We start from the raw sequence: 15,727 nt of genomic DNA, 5'->3' as shown, positions 1-15,727 counted from the left end.
GACAGCAAGACGTCTGGACAAGGGCAGAAATAAAAGTGGAACAAAGGCACAATAATAGACATGTGTTGTAAATATCACCCTTACATACTGAGAAAGTTGATAGTGTGAGGGGTTTGCAGTAGCGGGAATTGTCTGAAGGTTATGCAGTCTGAAACAGTAATGTTTGTCATTGTTTTATAACATCACTCTTCAATTATATGTAACTAACTTGCCATAAAAACACAAGTTTATGTAGACAGGATGAAACCTCTAGCTAAACACCTAGACAATCTGCCAAAAAAATGTACAGGTGAGAGGTATGGCCACACAAGGATATGACATCTCAGGTGAGAAAGATACTACACAAGCCAGAGATCCCCAGATCATGAAGTTGCTGGGCTGTTTACACAGCGCATAATCACTCAACTGATTGTAGCCACACCTCACAACTGGCCTTGTTGGGCAAGAATGTAAATAGCTGCCCTCATAATATTGGTCTATGCATCATACAACTAGCATTCCTCTGGTAAAACACTGTGATGATCTGAGGATGTCTGGCAGTGGGTAATGATACAATTCATTGCAGTGTCAGACTACAGATATGTTAGTAAATGTCTGCTAAATAAACCCAGTACCCTGAGGAAAGTCCTGTGTACTCCTGAGAGGTATGGCTAAAACACAAAACCCCGGATCGGAGTACACTTATCTCTGGAATGGAATCCCACTCTAACTATAGAAGGTCACACTGGGCATGCTCATACACTTAGAGAATCACAGGACATGTTGGAAGCCACATCGGTCTATATGACTGTATTGTGTATATATATCTGTGCATACAGACACCTATGTACACCTTAACTGTCCCAACACCACACATCAGACAGGATTACCTCAGCTAGCTGTAGGTGGTCCATATTTGATATATCTGAATCTTTTGTGTGCGATACACAAACATATATATGGGCAACAGATAACACATGTCAAGCATACACACACATAGATGTGGGGAAGTGAGAGACAGTGAGAGAGAGAGAGACTCAGGGGGACACAGACAGAGTAAGTCACACACACGGATACCCTGAATGGCAAACAGTGATGTCGTGCTGTGGACAGTGGCATACCAGTTGTAAACAGTTGCAAGTGCCAGCATAAAAGGTGAGCACCATTGTGTAATAGTACTGAGGTTGTGTTTATAATATCACATCACCTGCGTGTGTGTGTGTGTGTGTGTGTGTGTGTGTGTGTGTGTGTGTGTGTGTGTGTGTGTGTGTGTGTGTGTGTGTGTGTGTGTGTGTGTGTGTGTGTGTGTCCATAGGTCTAAGTATTAGGAGACTGTTTCCACTAAGTACACATCACATTGCCCTACTTCATAAGATCTGCTGTTGTCATTCACCTTAGAAGTACCACTGGACACCTAAAACCCCTATAAGCTCTGTAGCACATGTGATAAATGTGTAACACTATAGTACAAATACCTAGTTAGGTAGGGGTTCTAATCTCAATACTGGCAACTGTGTGTGTGTGTGTGTGTGTGTGTGTGTGTGTGTGTGTGTGTGTGTGTGTGTGTGTGTGTGTGTGTGTGTGTGTGTGTGTGTGTGTTTGGGTTGACAGTCATATTCTGTCTGGGTTATACCATTTTGAGTTGTATACCAACCTGTACACTTTCCATCACCCTACTTTACCAGGCTTGCTGATGTCATTCACCTTAGAAGTACCTTGGGAGAAAGTGAAATCATATAAGTTTTGTGGCATGTCTGATAACTGTGTAACGCTATAGTAGAAATAACTGGATAGGTAGGGGCATTAATCCTAGCACTGGTAACTGTGTGTGTGTGTGTGTTTGGGTGAAAATCATATATTGCGTGGGTTATACCATGTTGATGCATGTAAAATCCACACCTGTTTACCACCTCCCAATTGCATTACTTTATATAGCATGGTAATGGCATCTGCCTCACATGCAGCATGTTAAACCATTGTACAGGCCATACCAGTCATCTATACAGATGTCTAAGAATATCCAGATGTTTGCAACCTATATGTGTCTGTGTCCCTAACAATGGCCATGTATGTGATATTGTTGCCATATAGGTCACAGTTAGTGTAGTGATACACATGCCAGCATCAGGTATCATACCTGATGTGAAGATAGGTGAAGGCTGCCAGCCTAGCCAGATAGAATTTTGTAGATAATTCTGCCATTTGTAAATATTAATAAACCACAGGCTTGCTCTCTTAAATGGGATAACAATGGTGTTAAATGTGGTACTCCAAGAATGTAACAACAGTACACTCTGCTATAACAAAGCTGATAAGTCAATTCTTTGATATCAAAACTCGGATCTGAGATGTCTAGATCAAGGCATTCTGCCTTTTGTTTTGAGGCCAGAATTAATGGCTAAATTTGCATGTATAACTTCTTTTATTGCTCTGGTTCCTGATCATCTGCAAGACCAGAAGGGCTATTAATCTCAGAGAGTCTGTTAGCCTAGGAATCAGAAAGAAATGATGTAATCTGAAATGAACCAATTGTACTGTGTTATCAATTTATGGACAGAAAGAATGAGAGCATTAGAACACTTGTCTTGAGAGCATCCAACGCACCACTCTGCCTTTGTCTATATGTAAGTAGGATTTTAGAATTGTGTTTTCTCTTAGATATAGCTAGGAAATAGGAAGATTAGACTAGTTTGTTTTTCTGTGAAGTCAGAACTTTTCTACTGTATTATTTTAAGTACTTTTCTGTGATCTCTGAACTCTTGACTAGCACTGTGTAGTAAAAAGCATTGTCCTGTTTTTTATTATTTATTATTAAATATTTTAAAACCTTTCAACTGTGGCTGTTTTGTGTAGAGATAATTTAAGCTCTAAGAGTACATTGCATGTATATAGTGATACTGTATCAAGTCATTCCAAATATGTCTTGACTGTTTGGTTGCACTTCCCATTTGGATAAAAATATTGCACAGTATAATTGGACACCCTTATATAAGGCCTTTGAGTAGCTGATAAGTATTAGCTGGGTGGTGGCAGTGTTTTCTACCGTATAGTCTGGGTAAAAGGGGCACAGCTGGAGAACCTGTGTCAGCCTTCCCCAGGAGTGTCTGTGTGGTTTTATAAACTCTTATCTCAAAGTATGTGTGTGTCAGCTACTTGGGCAGGGACACAAAGCACTGGTTGGACAGGGAGGATGCTGGAGGTTTTTGCTTGAGAGCTAAAGAGACTTGAGTGGGAGGCCAGGCATTTAGAAATAGAAGCAAATGAGAGACTGAGGCATAGGCAGGCTGAGCAGAAAGAGAAACTGCTATGCCTGGAAGCTGAGGAAAAGGAGAGGCAGAGGCAGCATGAGAAGTAGATGCTGACTCTTCAACAAAGTCATGGAGGTAATGGGGAAGGGAGTGACTGGACCCCAGAAGCACAAGATGTCAGTAAATTTCTTCTGCAGTTCATTCATATGTTTGAGAGGGTTTGTAAACAGTATGATGTTGACCAAAGGCTCTGGGTATGGTTCCTGACCCCCTTACTCCATGGTAAAGCTGTAACTGTGTTGTCAAAAATGTCTGACATTGACTGTTTTAATTTTACTACGGTTAAGAACTGTTTGTTAGAATTGTTTAACTAACACCTGTAACATACAGGAAAAAGGTTTGTGAGCATAGACGCAAGGCAGATGAAAGTGTGTTTGAATATGTTGCTGAACTGAACACTTATTTTCATAGGTGGGTGAGTGGATGTTAGGTCACCACTTTTGAAGGGCTGTCAGACCTTTTGGTAAGGGAACAAGCCCTTAGCACTTTGTCTGAGGACATGAGGATCTAGTTAGCTGATAGACAATGTGCTACTTCAAATGTGCTGGGGAAGAAGGGAGATCTATACCTAGCAAGCAGGGCATCCATGCACAGGAAAGGGATGCACAGTACTGCTCATGGGTCAAAAAGAAACCATGATGGGCAGCACAGACTGCCCCAACAGAATCCGCCAGTAGCAGGGCAAGCCACTAATCCAGGTACATGTCCAAGACCTAGGGTTAAATGTTTTGAATGCAACCAGTGGGGCCATGTGGCATACAGATTTCCACAGAGACAAGGTGGGGAATCAAAGTTGAGAGAGCCAGTAAGTGGGAAAGACAAAATGCCAATAGTAGGTTGTCTTGAGGTAACAAGGGTACTGAACTACCATCCTGCATATGTCCTGATAGGGAAGGATTGGGATGAGGCAGTACCATGTGGTTATGGAGTTACACCCAGTCAGACTAGGAGATAAGCATGCGGGTCTGGTAGCCTGGGGAGACCTAGACAGACTGCACACTTGCAGCCAGGGCTGGTGAGGTGGTTACTTCAATGAGGGAGCTACTCTGTAGCTGTGAGACTGAATGGGAGCCACAGCTGCTTGTTGGTACTGATGTTCCCTTGGACAAAGTGATTGCAAAGGTAGAGGTGAGTAGTAGTACCCAGGCTGACAGTGAGGCACCACTGTCAGAGGATGCCAGACTTCCTGTGGAAAGGGAGCTGGGAAGGGTTACAAAGAGAGAGTTGAGACAGGCTCAGCTCTCAGACCCTACATTGCAAGGCCTGAGGCAGGTAACTAGTGAGGCACCTGATTCTCAAGGGAAGGGGGATTCTGTATACTGGGACAAAAGGTTATCATATAGAGATTGGACCCCTGAGGGAGGGCTAGAAGGTGAGAGGGTACAGCAGTTGGTAGTGCCTAGAGCCTACCATCTGGCACTTCTAGCCATAGCCCATGATATTCCCTTTGCAGGTCATATGGGCATAAAACATACAAAAGAGACGTTTTATCAGAACTTCTATTGGCCTGGAATTTCCAGAGATGTAACAGGGTACTGCAGGACCTGTGAGCAGTGCCAAAAGGCAGGTAAGTTATGAGACAAGGTGAGAGCTCCTTTGATGCCTTTGCCTATGATTCAGGAGCCATTTCAGAGGGTAGCTATGGATATTGTGGGGCCTCTGAGTACCCCAAGTTCCACAGGGAAAAAGTGTATCCTAGTGGGAGTGGATTATGCTACATGATACCCTGAGGTAGTGGCTCTGTCTTCCATTGAGGTAGAAAAGGTGGCAAATGCTTTGTTAGAGATTTTCAGCAGGTTAGGTTTCCCAAAAGAAATACTACCTGACAGAGGTGCCAGTTTCATGTCAGACTTGTTGGCTTGTCTGTGGAAGTACTGTGGGGTGAAGCACATGAAGACCACCCCCTACCATCCCCAGACTAATGGTCTTGTTGAGAGGTTAAACTCTACAATCAAGTCCATGCTATGGGCATTTGCAGACCAGTTTAAGAGGGAGTGGGACAAATATTTGCCCCGTCTGTTATTTGCTTACAGAAAGGTTCCTCGGGAATCCACGTTTTTCACCCTTTGACTTGTTGTATGGGCATAAGGTGAGGGGACCTCTAGATTTAATTTGAGATGAGTGAAAATGTGAGTGTGAACCTCACAAGGATTCTGCTGTGGCATATGTCCTACATCTCAGGACAAGGCTCAGGGAACTCATGTGCTTGGCCCAGGAGAACCTAGCAGAAGCTCAACAACAAAAAAAGTGTGGTATGACAGTAATGCTCAAGCTAAAGAGTATGCTGTGGGGCAGCAGGTAATGGTTCTCTTTCCTGTCAGACACAACAAGCTGCAAGCAGCTTGGGAGGGACCCTACAAGGTGGTAAGAAAGGTAAGTGATGTTAACTACATGGTGAAACTGCTAGGCTGGAGGCAGGGGCACAAATTGCATCATGTTAACATGATGAAACCTTACCATGATATGGAGACCCCTGTGCTGAGCATTTGCAGTGGATTTCAGGAGGAGTCTGAGGGAGATCTGATACTGATCTCCTCAGAGAGGCTTGGACTGACACCTCAGTGGAAGGGACAGCAATGTCCCAGCAGCTATCTCCTACCCAAGTTCGAGAAATCTTAATAGTGTTATAGGAGTTTGGGGACATGTTTACTGGGATACAAGGGTGCACCCACCTGGTGCAGCACCAGGTGGATACAGGACCCCAAAGGCCTATTAGGCCGGCCCATTATAGGGTGACTGAGAAAGTCAAACAGACTGAGGGAGGAGATACAGGAGATGTTGGAACTAGGGGTGATTAAAGAGTCCAACAGTCCCTGGGCCTCCCCAGTGGTGCTAGTGCCAAAGAAGGATGGCAGCATCAGATTATGTGTGGAAATTAAATAGTCACACAGAGTCAGATGATTAGCCTATGCCTAGGAGAGATGAGGCCCAAGAGAGCTGGGTGGGGCTAAGTATCTTACAAACATTGATCTTACCAAGGGTTACTGGCAGGTGCCCTTGACTCCCAGTGTTAAAGACAAGTCAGCCTTTGTGAATCCTTTTGGCTTGCATGAGTTCACAAAGATGCCCTTTGGAATGAAAAATGCCGCAGCAACTTTCCAGAGGCTGATAGATCATATCCTAGCAGGAACAGGAGGGTTTGGCCTTGCTTACCTAGATGATATTGCCATCTACAGCTATTCCTGTCAAGAGCACCTTCAGAATGTCAGGGAGGTGCTGGGCAGACTACAGAGGGCAGGGTTGACCATTAAGCCCAGCACATGTCAGGAGGGTATGGCAGAGGTCTCCTACCCGGGACATAGAGTGGGGAGTGGTAAGATCAGGCCAGATCCTGCCCTGCCAAAGTAGAAGCCATTCAGGCATGGCCTACACCTGTTACCAAAAAGCAGGTGAGGGCATTCTTAGGGACAGCAGGGGATTACAGAAAGTTTGTCTCCAGTTATAGTACCATAGTTGCTACCCTCACAGACCTGACAACGAAAAATAGGCCAGATAAGTTAGTGTGGACCATAGCATGTGAGCAGGCATTCCAGGAGCTTAAGGAAGCTTTGTGAGGAACCCCTGTGTTAGCCAGTCCAGATTACAGCAAAGCATTTGTTGTGCAGGTGGATGCTTTGAACCATGGGGTGGGGGCTGTATTTAGCCAGCTTTTTTCAGAGGGAGAAGAGCACCCGGTGGTTCATCTCAGTCATAGGCGTCAATCCAGGGAGGAATGCTATGCAGCTGTAGAAAAGGCATGTCTAGTCACAGTGTGGGCACTTCAGAAACTTCAGCCTTATCTGTATGGAAGAATATTCACTGCAGTGTCAGATCTCAATCCTCTAACATGGTTAAACAAAGCCAGCCAGCAAAATGCCAAGTTGCTAAGATGGAGCCTAGGGTTCCAAGCATATGATATGTCAGTTCAGCACTGCAGTGGGATTAGCAATGCCAATGCAGATGGGCTCTCAAGACAGGGAATGGGGTAAGGTATACTCAGATAGATCTAACCATCTCAAGCAACGTTTCTCAAGGGTCACTTGAAAACCTAGCTTGAGTTCTCCAGGGGGAGATGTGTGAAGATAGGTGAAGGCTGCCAGCCTAGCCAGATAGAATTTTGTAGATAATTCCAACATTTGTAAATATTAATAAGCCACAGGCTTGCTCTCTTAAATGGGAAAAATGGTGTTAAATGTGGAACTGCAAAAATTAACAACAGTGCACCCTGCTGTAATAAAGCTGATAAGTCAATTCTTTGATGTCAGAACTCGGAGCCAAGATGTCTGGAAAAAAGGCATTCTGCCTGTTGTTTTGAGGCCAGAGTTAGTGGCTAGAATTTGCATGCATAATTTCTTTTATTGCTCTAGTTCCTGACCAGCTGCAAGATCAAAAGGGCTATTAACCTCTGAGAGTCTGTTAGCCTGGGAACCAGAAAGAAATTATGTAATTTGAAATGAATCAGTGGTACTGTGTTATCAATTTAAGGACAGAAAGAATGACAGCTTTAGAGCATTTGTCTTGAGAATATCCAACTCACCACTCTGCCTGTGTCTATATCTAAGAAGGATTTTAGAACTGTGCTTTCTCTTAGATATAGCTAGGAAAAGGGAAGATTAGACAAGTTTGTTTTTCTGCCATGTGAGAACTTTTCTACTGTATTATTTTAAGTATTTATTTGTGATCTCTAAACTCTTGACTAGCACTGTGTAGTAAGATGTATTGTCTTGTGTCTGTTATTTATTGCTAAATATTTTAATACTTTTCAACTGCGGCTGTTTTGTGCAGAGATTATTTAAGCTCTAAGAGTACATTGTATTTATATAGTGATACTGTATCAAGTCAATCCAAATAAGTCTTGACTGTTTGGTTGCACTTACCATTTGGATAATAATATTGCACAGTATACTTGGGCACCCTTTCATAAGGGTCTTTGAGTAGCTGATAAATATTAGCTGGGTGGTGGCAGTGTTTTCTACCATATAGCCTGGTTAAAAGGGGCACAGCTGGAGAACCTGTGCCAGTCTTCTCCAGGAGTGTTTGTGTGGTTGCATAAACTCTTATCTCAAAGTGTGTGTGTGTATCAGCTACATGGGTAGGGACATAGAGCACTGGTTGGACAGAGAGGGTGCTGGAGGTTTTAGCTTGCCCACTACGCTAAGATCTGGACCCTATAGCTGTGCCAGTAGGAAGTCTTATTGGGGACCTGGAGAGAAAGGGAGAAACCAGGCCCAGACTGATTGTGATCTCTGTGCACTCTTAAGGGGAATTGTACTTTACTGTGTGTGTATTTATTATCCTTTCCCTACATGGAAGCCCCTCACTGGTGTTATTGGTGAGGATTGAGGCTCCCTGATTGCTGGGCTAGTGCACCGGCATCACACTTGACTGAAACATCATGCTGATACAACATCTGTTACTTTATCACTTGTCTAGGCTTGTAGGAGCAATAGGTGACTCCAGTTGCTATTTCTGGTGGGTTATCTCACTATCCATGAAGGCTTGCACAACATTACATGTTGTAAAAGGTTGTGAGTTATGCCCCATGCAAATAATCTATGTCAGATATGTCATGTGTATGCAGCACTATAGTACATTAAAGTGGATATGTAGGTTTACTAATATGTCTATTGCCAACTGTGTTTGTGTTACTGTATGCACATCCCCTGTGTCAGTCTTTACTGTGTGTATGCAAAGGATATACCCCTTTGTCTCCCTGTTCCACCCTGTGAACTCAGGAATACATACCACAAACCTGTCATACACAGTACCATGTATGCCCTTACCAACTGCATCAGGGTTGAGTGTTTGGGAAAGAAATGGCAAAGGCAACAGGTGCTGACAGATGAATCTGTTGCGGTCAATCTAATGGCTAACCTTGTGAGGCACCTACTGACAGTACTCCAATAACCTGTTCCACATGATGAGCCTGTGGTACTACACAACACTGAGGTGACATGTCTGAAGGCTACCTGTCTGTGACAAGGGGTATGTATGAAAGGTCACACTGTCTGACAACAGTGTCCATTACACACTGTTGCATGCATACACACCTGATAAACGTACATATAAAGCTGTATCTTGGCTATGAAATGGTTGGCGTATTTGCACTCTGCCATACTCCGTGTTGGTAATGTCTGCAGGGCCACAGCCTACAGTCAGACAGATATCTGGAACACAAACATAATACAGAATGTCAGACTACATTTAGTCAGTGGTACTAACAGCAACAATGCATCATGGCTAATAAAGTGCATGCACCTTTATGTGTACTCATAACAAATGCAAACAGACAGCACCTTACACAGTATTACATAGCTACACTCTACTATATTCACTCTGTGCATCAGACCCATATTAGCATGTCCCTGAATCAATGGTATGGATGACAGGGATGTGGCGCAGGTATCACCATGCATAGGGTGTGGTGTGGGTTTGCCAGAGGCCTAGTCTGGGACATATGACTGATATCATGTGTATATGATTGAAGGAGTATCCTATAGATGGGCTGTGCAGAGGTGCTGTGTGTGTCTAAAGGTGACCTGCCTGAGATACAGATGTGTGTGTGTGAATGTATGCACACAGTCACGCCATGTAGCTGCCCTACACAGGGGTATGTTGGACAGCTGTAGACCATACATGGCAGGGCATCCAGTTCACTGTCACTGGCCATGGCCACATGAACAGGTCCTGCCAGGGGTCTAAGTGGCATGACCAGGCCCAAGGCCAGATGCAGTACTGCTTCTTGATGATGACTGCTGTCTGCTGGATCCATGTCCCTGATGGGACCGGCCAGAACCACGTGCCCATGGTCTGCTCTGTTGTGATGTGGACAGCAGCCCCCACTTTGGTAGTGCTGGTGTCACTGCCACTATGGGAGTATGAAGGTGCACAGCTCTGTAAGCTGTGTAGACTCTCAGCTGATGTTGGTGCTGACGTACATCCATGTGGCCGATGCCCATGTCCCACCACATGCTCTAGGAGACATGTCATGGCCGAGGATTGCCAAGGTCTCACCCCACCATCTATTCATAGCCTCAGTATTTTGGCGTGTAGACTCAGCAAGCCATATGTTGCCACATAAATCAGGAAGAGTTGCATCCAACACCTTGATGTGTTGGTGTTGCATTCACTACATGCCTGTGCATCCATGACAGCCTGAAACATGTGTCTGATGACACCTGCTGTGGCACTTGCGACAGTGGCTTGATGAGCAGCAGTCCTCATGCAAGCACCCCTGTCTATCCACCTATGTGGGACCTCACCTGCACTCTGGCTATGGCCAGTGTCTACACTCACACCTGCCATAGTCACCACACCAACCTGTTCCATGCCACCACCTGTCAACTGTCCATCATGTGTGGCTGCTGAGGATGGGGCATGTGTGGGCATTGTGACTGTGTGCAGGGATATTGTGGATGACTGTGGGATGTCAACCGATGGCACAGATTCTCTCCCTGACAACCCCACCTGTGCCTGACTATAACCATCATCATTGTCTGAGTCTGAAGAGACACTGTCATCAGATTCTGAGCAGGATGGACCACAACCACCATGACCACCTGTGGTGTGAGGACAACATATGTAATTTAATACCTGCACTATAATGTGTACTACTACACACACACACACACACACACACACACACACACACACACACACACACACACACACACACACACACACACACACACACACACATGCACACACACACGCACACACTTGCAGGTGAGGTGGCAGACAGGCATTGCACAGACTTCACAATAACCAACTGGTGACATTCACAACACAGTCAGACCACTACATACACATCCTGTACAGGCCCTCAAAATCATGCAGTGCAGTCCTTTCCACTTAATGTTACTACTTATATATACCTATGTGACATGTGAGTAGTGATAGTAGGTGATGGGCCTTCACGTAGCACACACTGCACCCATGCATAAATAACTGCTGTTCTCCTGTATAGCACAGTGGCAATTCCTACAGAACACACCTCTCAACTGTGCAGAGTGTCACTGAATGTCTACATGTGTGGCTCATATTTCTGGTCTGTTTGTCATAAATTCTGTATTTGTGTGACACATTACTGGGATGATATGAGTACTGGTGTCACTAATTAATGACATATTTTGAGTTTCACACTTCAAAACCTGCAGTACATGTATGTTACAACAGAACCAGTTACACTAACAGCCTTCTAATCTTACAGTGGATATTATAAGTGTAGACACCCCTGTTAACATGCCAGGTTTCTTTGATATATAACATGAGACAACAGAAATCATGTGATAACATTTCCCATCTTTAATGTGACCTATAACCTGTGCAATCCAATTGAAGAACAAACACATCAGTTAGTGGTAAAATGTAAAAGTTGAAATAGGTACAATAGGCTGGTTGCATAACTGTGCACACCCTTAAACTAATACTTTGCTAAAGCACCTTTTGGTTTCATAACAGCAGTCAGTCCTCGTGGGAAGGTGTGTATCAACATAGCACTTCTCAACTTAGCAATATTTGTAAACTCTCCATTGCAGAAGCCCTCCAACCCTGTCAGATTGTGAGGGCATCTCTTCTACACAGGCCTCTTCAGGGCACCCCACAGATTTCCTATTGGATGTAGGTGTGGACTGTGGCTGTGCCATTTTAAAATGTTGATTATCTTCTAGTGAAGACATTCTGTTTTTGGATTTTGATGTATGGTTTGGTTCATTGTGATGTAGAAAGGTATAATTCCTCTCCATCCACAGCTTCCTAGCAGACACATGAAGATGTTGGGCCAAAAGGGACGGGTATTTGGAAATGTTCCTAATCCCTTCTACCCTGGCTAAAGGCCCACTTCCAGCTTATGAACAGCAACCCCAAAGCAGGACATTGCCATCACCATGCTACACCATGGGAATGGTGTTCTTATGGTGAAGCACAGTGTTATTATTGTGCCAAACAAACCTTTTGGTATTGTGGCCAAAAAGTACAAACTCATTACACCATAACACATTTCCCCCACATTTTTTTGGGAGACATGATGTTTTTTCTTGAGAAATTCCCCAGACCTGGATGTTGTTCTGTGTGAGAAAAGGCTTCCATCTTCCAACCCTACCCCATAGGCCAGACATATGGACAATATGGGAGATTGTTGTCACATGTAGAACACAACTGGTACTTGCCAAAGATTTCTGCAACTCCTGTAGTGTTGCTGTCGGTCTCCTGGAAGCCTCCTTGACCAGTTTGGATCTTGTCTTTTCCACACATTTGGAGGGATGTCCAGCTCTTTGCAATGCCACTATTGCCCCATATTTTCACCACCATTTGATGACTGTCTTCACTGTATTCCATGGTATATACAATGCTGTGGAACTGTGTGTGTACCCTTCTCTGGGCTGATACCTTTCACAAATGAGATCCCTTTGCTGCTTTGTAAGTTGTATGCGAACTGTGGCTGTTGCTGTAACAGACAACTGAGTACGTGTTAGGATAATACTTGTATGACAGCTGACCATTATTTGCTATTAATCAAAGAGTCTCTGTAATTGATGGCAGGTGTGTACCCAAGAATACGTAATGCTGTAAGTATATCAAAAGCTGCTTCAACACAGTATTAGCTTCAGCCTTCAGCCTGTGCACATGTATGCATCTAGCTTTTTGTAAACTTTTTATGTGTCATAATTATTCCCCTAACAGATTTGTTTGTTTATGATTAAATTGTGCAGGTTATAGGTCATATGAAAGGTTGGAATGGTTCGGAAATATTTTATTGTGCACTTATTTTTGTATATCATAAATACCTGGCATTCTAACAGGTGTGTGCACACCATTTATATACACTGTATAAAACTAAATTATAAATATGTCCCCAGTTTTGGGCCTTTGTCCCCCCATTTTGTCAATCTTTGTCCAGATTTCTTGCAATGACAGGTTGTGAGATATGCTACAGATATGTGACATCTCCAGCAAATAGGCCCCCATGATGACTACTGTGATGTAATGCAGTTAACCCCACCACAAGCGAACATGCAGATATTGCAAAATGGCTGAGAGTAACAGTTGTGTGCATGGTCAAATGCATGACCTTAGCATGCCTGGGGTACTGGTGAGCCACAACAGGAAAATCCCATACTCCCCGGCTTCAGGCTGCTGTCCCACATCCAGACCAGAGGTACCTATGCAGTTGTGGGGGAGAGGTATTGTCAGCAGACTGACATTTGGCATTGGTACAAGATGAATGCTACATTTCTGCACAGGTACAGTACAAGTTCTGATAGTACACAATTTGCTGTCCTTCACCATAGATGTGCACTTGTGTGCATTACTAAACCCCACCCATAAATGCAGTTTGAACTGACATATGCATCTAGATACTCTATAGAAGACAGTATGACTGATACATGATTAAATTGATTTGCACTGTGGCCTTACTTTGACGCTCCTTCCTGTTGCCTGGGTGCCACCCACCTCCACAACTTGTATTTCTTGTGTTGGCTGTTGTGTGGGGCTGCCCCAAGGTTGGCAAGGAGCTCCTCTGTTGTCATAAGTGGGGCCTGTGTGGCTAGACCCCCACCTGTAGCAGTACAGTCCCTGACCATGGCAGCAGCCCTTTGCCAGGCATGATGTATAAGTTCAGTTGCCCGATGCCTGACCTGATTTTATATGCGGCCATGGTGGCCCAAGGTGTTAAGTCTGTGGACAAAGTCAATCCACAGGGCAGTCCGCTCCCACAGATTTTGTTGGCTACTGCCAAACAAGCACCACATGGTGCTGGATTATGGCATCGGTGATGGCTGCATTCTCATCTGCAGTATATGCTGGCTGACGCTGCATGCCACCAGGAAGACATAAACAAGAAAACCTATCACAGGACCTCAGACATTGCCCAGAGTTATTTACAGAGCCAGCACATCAGTATCACCTACCATTAGCCACCACTTACAACCACATCATACACCTGTCATTGATCAGCACAGTATGAACCTGCATTGCACTCCTGGTCCTGATGTATCATGTTCCCCCCAATGAGGGTCACTACATTGCATAAACCACCATTCATTATTCACGTATGTGTAGAGAGATGACAGTGGCCACCTTCCTTGCAGATGGGATGTCAATGGTGCTCAGGCTTTGCTTGCATGCAGTGTGTAATGTAAATGGAAACATATGTCTGAGTTCATGTAGAATGCAGACAGGAATGTTATCAGGTCCCATGGAGACTTGCTTTTGTTAACTTTGATTAGGCAGTATACACCTGCATATCCACCTATGCTGATGGTGAACCCTGTCTGCAGCAGGTTGGCTATAGCTATGGTGTGTGTGTATGTGGTGTGATTGACCAGCTTTACAGGGTGAGTTGGGTTTTTGTCTCTGAGATTGCAGACCTATGTGAAGATGGCCTTGTGATTGCCCTTGGTGGATATGTCCGATTTGTACTCATAGTTCGCCTTACAGTAATCCACCTGTGACCTTATATGCTCGTTCAGACAAAGGTTGACTTGTTGCCAAGTTGGTGAATGTTCCTACTTTGCCCTGTACAGCCAAAATAGTGACCAATTATGTGGTTTGTGCATTGTTGCTGTCCAGCAAAGGGGATTACTCTACCTTGGTGGAGGCAGGTTTTACAAGTAAGTTATTGCTGAGTCCATATAGCTATGTAGGTGGTCATATAGCTGTTTGTAGTAGGCATGGACACAAGGTCATAAAACAGTTGGACACCTCTCCAGTTTCAACCTGATAATCATGCTTATTCTAGTACCCGTGTCTGTGTCAGGGCAATGCGACAACCAGTAGCTGTAGAAATCTAACTCTGTTGTATGCACAGAAACTAAGATTACTCACATGTACAACATGTACAACTTAGTTAACCAATGTTTTGGATCCCATGTCTGTTGTTATGAGGCAGCCAGGTACACTTACTCATACATACATGTGCACAGGTAATACTTGATGTACATTTCTGTTCTTTGTCAGTATGACACACTGTATTTATACTCTTGCTGCTCAGTCATTCCTTTCATACTGTTAGAGCAGAACATCTGGAGGATGGTACACATACATGGGGGGTGATGGGACAAAATTAGTGACACTTTCTTAATATTGCTGTAACACACTTAAGTCATTTGATAGCACAGTAGCCTTTGCATTCACAGACATACCCTGGAGGATGTCCGACACTCATATGGCAGGAAGAGAGGAGAAAGGCTAGGAGTGTGGTAGTTAGGTTAGGAACTTTAAATGTTGGCAGTATGACTGGTTTGGGGAAAGAGCTAGCTGATATGATGGGCAGAAGGAAGGTTGATATATTGTATATACAACAGACCAGATGGAAGTGGTGTAAGGCTAGGTGTATTTCAGGTGAGTCTGAATTGTTTTATCATGGTGTGGATGGGAGGAGAAATGGTGTAGGGGTTATCCTGAAGGAACAGTATGCCAATAGTCTTTTTGGAGGTGAAAAGAGTGTTGGATAGAGTGAT

This window comes from Protopterus annectens, chromosome 6.part0 (assembly GCF_019279795.1).
Source record: "Protopterus annectens isolate FY-2018-M chromosome 6.part0, PAN1.0, whole genome shotgun sequence".
NCBI lineage: Eukaryota > Metazoa > Chordata > Ceratodontiformes > Protopteridae > Protopterus > Protopterus annectens.
This window is presented reverse-complemented; position numbering follows the sequence as displayed.